This window comes from Tinamus guttatus, unplaced genomic scaffold (genome assembly GCF_059628265.1).
Source record: "Tinamus guttatus ecotype Peru unplaced genomic scaffold, ASM5962826v1 Tinamus_guttatus_pri_ptg001705l, whole genome shotgun sequence".
NCBI classification, from domain to species: Eukaryota; Metazoa; Chordata; class Aves; order Tinamiformes; family Tinamidae; genus Tinamus; species Tinamus guttatus.
Genome location: NW_028290239.1, coordinates 28,808 through 35,553, shown reverse-complemented (window position 1 = coordinate 35,553; position 6,746 = coordinate 28,808).

Sequence of the window (6,746 nt, the reverse complement as noted above, 5' to 3'; positions counted from 1 at the left end):
ATGGAAAAGGGAGGATCGGAGGGACCCAAAACCACCCAAAATAGAGCGGGGCGGGGGCGAAAGGGAGGATTGGAGGGGAAAAAAGGGGGAAAAAAACCCAAAAATGGGGAAAATGGAGGCTACAGCCCCCCCCCCCCAGGGTCGCAGTGTCCCCATGTCCCCCGTCCCGGCCGCGTGTCCCCTCCTGGGCTCGCGGTGTCACCGAGTCCCCGTGTCCCCTCCTGGGCTTGTGGTGTCCCCAAGTCCCCGTGTCCCCCCGGGGTCGTGGTGTCCCCGCGTGTCCCCGTGTCCCCCCCGGGGTCCCCGTGTCCCCCCGTGTCCCCATGTCCCCCCCGTGTCCCCCCGTGTCCCCCCGGCACCAGGTTTTCTTTTCCTGAGAGAACCGCTCGTTGTCTCAGGTTTTGCTTTTCTCCTGCCGGCCCCAAAAAAGCAAAAGGCGCCGGTGGCGGCTCCCGCCCCCGGGCCGGGGTTCGACTCCCCGCGGCGCCCGCGCGGCCGGGGCCGGCCACGGAGCGGGGACAGCGGGGACGGAGCGGGGACGGAGCGGGGACAGCGGGGACGGAGCGGGGACAACGGGGATGGAGCCAGGACAGAGCCGGGATGGAGCCGGGACGGAGCCGGGATGGAGCCAGAAGGGAGCCAGGACGGAGTGGGGACGGAGCGGGGACAGTGGGGACAGAGCGGGGACGGAGCGGGGACAGAGCGGGGACAACGGGGATGGAGCCGGGACAGCGGGGATGGAGCGGGGACGGAGCTGGGACAGAGCGGGGACAATGGGGACGGAGCGGGGACAGAGCGGGGACAACGGGGACGGAGTGGGGACAGGGGGGACGGAGCGGGGACAACGGGGACGGAGCCAGGATGGAGCCGGGACGGAGCGGGGACAGTGGGGACGGAGCGGGGACGGAGCGGGGACAACGGGGATGGAGTGGGGAGGGAGCGGGGATGGAGTGGGGAGGGAGCGGGGATGGAGCGGGGACGGAGCCAGGATGGAGCCGGGACGGAGCGGGGACAGGGGGGACGGAGCCGGGATGGAGCCAGAAGGGAGCCAGGATGGAGTGGGGACGGAGCGGGGACAGTGGGGACAACAGGGACGGAGCTGGGATGGAGCGGGGACAGCGGGGATGGAGTGGGGAGGGAGCGGGGACAACGGGGACGGAGCGGGGACGGAGCCAGGATGGAGCCGGGATGGAGCGGGGATGGAGTGGGGACAGGGGGGACAGAGTGGGGACGGAGCGGGGACAATGGGGACGGAGCCGGGACGGAGCAGGGACGGAGCAGGGATGGTGCAGGGACAGCAGGGATAGAGCTGGGATAGAGCGGGGATGGAGCCGGGATGGAGCCAGGATGGAGCAGGGACACCAGGGACAGAGCTGGGATAGAGTGGGGACAGCGGGGACAGAGCGGGGACAGCAAGGGCAGAGCTGGGATGGAGCAGGGACAGAAACAGGATGGAGCCGGGACAGAGCAAGGATGGAGCTGGGACAGCGGGGATGGAGCGGGGATGGAGCCGGGATGGAGCGGGGACAGAGCGGGAACAATGGGGACGGAGCGGGGACAATGGGGACGGAGCCGGGAGGGAGCCGGGACGGAGCCGGGAACAGAGCAGGGATGGAGCGGGGACAGCAGGGATAGAGCTGGGATAGAGCGGGGATGGAGCCGGGACGGAGCGGGGATGGAGCGGGGACACCAGGGACAGAGCTGGGATAGAGTGGGGACAGCGGGGACGGAGCCGGGACGGAGCGGGGACAGCGAGGGCAGAGCTGGGATGGAGCAGGGACAGAAACGGGATGGAACCAGGATGGAGCAGGGACGACGGGGACGGAGCTGGGACGGAGCACGGGGACAGCGAGGGCAGAGCTGGGATGGAGCCAGGATGGAGCAGGGATGACGGGGATGGAGCCGGGATGGAGCGGGGACACCAGGGACAGGGCCAGGATGGAGTGGGGACAGCACGAGGGGACTGGGTGGGGACAGAGCCAGGACGAAGCTGGGACCGAGCGGGGACAGAGCGGCGGAACCCGGCGGGGACACCAGGGACAGGGCCGGGATGGAGCGGGGACAGTGCAAGGGAACCGGGTGGGGACAGTGCAAGGGAACCGGGTGGGGACAGCGGGGCCGGAGCCGGGACAGAGCAGGGACGGAGCGGGGACAGAGCAGGGACGGAGCGGGGACAGCACGAGGGGACCCGGCAGAGACAGCGGGGACAGGAGGGACAGCGCGAGGGGACCGGGCGGGGACAGAGCGAGGACGGAACCGGGACAGCGGGGACGGAACCGGGACAACGAGGACGGAACCGGGACAACGGGGACGGAACCGGGACAACGGGGATGGAGCCGGGACAGCCGGGACGGAACCGGGACAGTGGGGACGGAACCGGGACAACGAGGACGGAACCAGGACAACGGGGACGGAACCGGGACAGCGGGGACGGAACCGGGACAGCGGGGACGGAGCCGGGACAGCGGAGACGGAACCGGGACAACGAGGATGGAACCGGGACAACGAGGACGGAACCGGGACAACGAGGACGGAGCCGGGACAGCGGAGACGGAACCGGGACAACGAGGATGGAACCGGGACAACGAGGACAGAACCGGGACAGCGGGGACGGAGCCGGGACAACGAGGACAGAACCGGGACAACGAGGGCGGAACCAGGACAACGGGGACGGAACCGGGACAACGAGGACGGAACCGGGACAATGGGGACGGAACCGGGACAGCGCGAGGGGACCCGGCGGGGACCGCCCGGTGTCGCCGCCTGTCGCGACAGGTCGAGTCGCGGCGGCCGCTCAATAAAGGGACCAACGAAGAGCCGCGTCCGGAGCCTCCCTGGGGGCGGGGTCATGCAAATGGCGGGCGGGAAAGGGCCAATCCGGAAAGCGCTGGATGCGAGGGGGCGGGGCTATGCAGATTGCACGGCGGGGACTTACAAGACCGTCACATATGCAAATGGCGGGCGGGCCATGCAAATTTATCATAGCGCCGCGTGGGCTGGCTGGGGGCGGGGCCATCGCGGGGCGGGGATATGCAAATGAGGGGCAAGGGGGAGGGGCGGGTGGAGGAGGAGGGCGGGGATATGCAAATGAGCGTGTCCGGCGGGGCTGGGTATGCGGGTGACACTGTGACACGGGTGACACGGGGACACGGGTGACGGTGACACGGGGATATGGCTGACGCGGTGGCAGGGTGACTTGGGTGACACTGTGACACGGGTGACACGGGGACATGGCGATGCGCTGATGCGATGACGGAGTGACACGATGACACGGGTGACAGTGGCACAGGGATATGGGTGACATGGCGGAGTGACATGGTGACATGGGTGACACTAACACGGGTGACATGGGTGACATGGGGACGTGGTGCACTGACGAGATGATAGGAGTGACACAGGTGACATGGTGAGATAGTGACATGGGTGACACTGACACAGGTAACAGTGACACAGTGATATGGGTGACATGGTCACGCGGTGACATGGTGACATGGTGACATGGGTGACACTGTGATGTGGGTGACACGGGCATACAGTGATGCACTGATGCAATGATACAGGTGACATGGTGACACGGGCGCAGTGACGTGAGTGACATAGTGACATGGTGACATGGGTGACATTGACACGGGGGGACATAGTGACATGGGTGACACTAACATGGGTGACACGGGTGACATGGGGACATGGTGATGCACTGATGTGATGATACGGGTGACACGGACACAGTGATGTGGGTGACATGGTGACACGGGTGACACTGTGACACGGGTGATGCGGGGACACGGGGACATGGTGATGCACTGATGTGATGACACGGGTGACACGGTGACACGGGTGACAGTGACACAGTGATATGGGTGACATGGTGGCATGGGTGACACTGGCACTGGTGACACGGGTGACATGGGAACATGGCAATGCACTGATGTGATGATACGGGTGACACGGACACGGTGACATGGGTGACACTGTGACACGGGTGACACGGTGACATGGGTGACAGTGACACAGGGATATGGTGACATGGTGGCAGGGTGACATGGTGATGCACTGTGACATGGGTGACATGGATGACACTGTGACACAGGTGACATAAGTGACATGGGGACATGGTGATGCGCTGATGCAATGACACGGGTGACACGGACACAGTGATATGGGTGACATGGTGACATGGGGACATGATAATGCACTGATGCGATGACACGGGTGACACGATGACACGGGTGACACGGTGATGCACTGATGCGATGATATGGGTGACACAGTGACATGGACACAGTGATATGGGTGACATGGTGGCATGGGTGACACGGGTGACACGGGGACACGGCAATGCACTGATGTCATGATACGGGTGACACGGACACAGTGACATGGGTGACACTGTGACACGGGTGACACGGTGACACGGGTGACAGTGACACAGGGATATGCTGACATGGTGGCAGGGTGACACGGGGACACGGGGACACGGGGGAAGAGCGCGGGAGGGGAAGGGGCGGGGCGTTCCCGAAGGGGCGGGGCGTCCACACGGCGAGGGGCGGCGCATGCAAATGAGCCGCCTGTGGGGCCGGTCCCGGGGGCGGGGCGTATGCAAATGAGGGGCGGGGGAGCGCCCATGGGAAAGGCTTGCTGTGAGCGCAAGGGGCGGGGCGGATGGATAAAGGGGGCGGTGATATGCAAATGAAAGGGGAGGGGGGATAAGTGCAGAAGAGGGGGCAATGGGCGGTGCCTTTCCGAAGGGGCGGGGCCGTTGGCGATCGAGGGGCGGGGCATGCAAATAAGACATTTCTGGCGCCGAAAGGGACGCCGGGAAGGGGGATCGGGGGGGGGGGGGGGGGGGAGAACGGCGCCGTTCGGGCCGGTACCGGGAGCGGAACCCGGTGTCGTGGGGAGGGGTCGGGGGCGACAACCGGGGGCGACAACCGGGGACAGCGGCCACTGGGACACAGGTGACATGGGGACATGGGGACATGGGTGGCACTGACACGGGTGACACGGGTGACACTGTGACACAGGTGACATAGGTGACATGGGGACATGGTGATGCACTGATGCGATGATATGGGTGACACGGTGACATGTGCACAGTGATATGAGTGACATGGGGACATGGGTGGCACTGACGTGGGTGACACGGGTGACACTGTGACACAGGTGACATGGGGACATGGTGATGCACTGATGCGATGATATGGGTGACACGGTGACATGTGCACAGTGATATGAGTGACATGGTGACATGGGTGACACTGACACGGGTGACACGGGTGACACTGTGACACAGGTGACATAGGTGACACGGGGACATGGTGATGCACTGATGTGATGATAGGAATGACTTGGTGACACGGTGACACAGGGATATGGGTGACATAGTGGTGCAGAGACGTGGTGACATGGGTGACACGGTGACATGGGTGACACGGGGACATGGTGATGTGCTGATGCCTTGATAGGGGTGACACAGTGACACGGGTGACAGTGACACAGTAATATGGTTCACGTGGTGTGGTGACAAGCTGCCATGGAGGCATGGGTGACATGGTGACATGGGTGACATGGGGACATGGTGATGCACTGATGCAACGACACGGGTGACATGGACACAGTGATATGGGTGACATGGTGTCAGGGTGACATGGGGACATGATAATGCATTGATGCAATGACACGGGTGACAGTGACACAGGGATATGGTGACATGGTGTCAGGGTGACATGGTGACATGGGTGACAGTGACACACTGATACGGGAGACATGGTGGTGCAGCGACATGGTGACATGGGTGACACGGTGATGCACTGATGCGATGATATGGGTGACACAGTGACATGGACACAGTGATATGGGTGACATGGTGGCATGGGTGACACGGGTGACATGGGGACATGGTGATGCACTGATGTGATGATACCGGTGACACGGGTGACAGTGACACAGGGATATGGGTGACACGGGGACACGGTGCTGCACAATGATGTGGGTGACAGGGTGACACGGGTGACATGGTGGCATGGGTGACACTGACACGGGTGACCTGCGTGACACAGGGACATGGTGATGCACTGATGTGATGATACGGGTGACATGGTGACACGGGTGACAGTGACACACTGATACTGGTGACATGGTGGCGTGGCCACATGGTGGCATGGGTGACACGGGTGACGTGGGGGACATGGTGGCACACTGATGTGATGATACGGGTGACACGATGACACGGGTGACAGTGACACAGGTGACATGGGTGACATAGTGACGTCGCCCCGACCGACGAGGTCAAAAACAGCCGAAAACGCCCGATCTCTCCCCAAAACGGCGCTCGGGCCGCTCGTTTTCTCCCTTTTCAGTTTCGCGCCCTGGCGCGGACGGGGCGGTGCCTCTGACGCGTTCAGGGGGCGTGGCTATGCAAATGAAGCGCGGGCAGCGCCAATCGGGGCGGGAGGGGCGGGGCTATGCAAATACACCGCGGGCAGCGCCAATCGGTACGGGGGCGGGGCTATGCAAATCTTCACCGGGGAGCGCCAATCGGGACGCAGAGGGCGGGGCTACGCAGACCGCGGGGCGCGCGCGCGGTGGGCGGGGCTTATGCAAATGCGATCGCCGGGGACGGTCCAAAGAGGGGCGGGCATGTAGATGAGGGGGCGGGCCCGCGCGGGGCCCCGCCCTCCTTCCGGCGCCGCCCCCTCCACGTCGCCGCCCGCGGTCCGTCCCCCCGCGCGGTCCCCCCCGCTCCG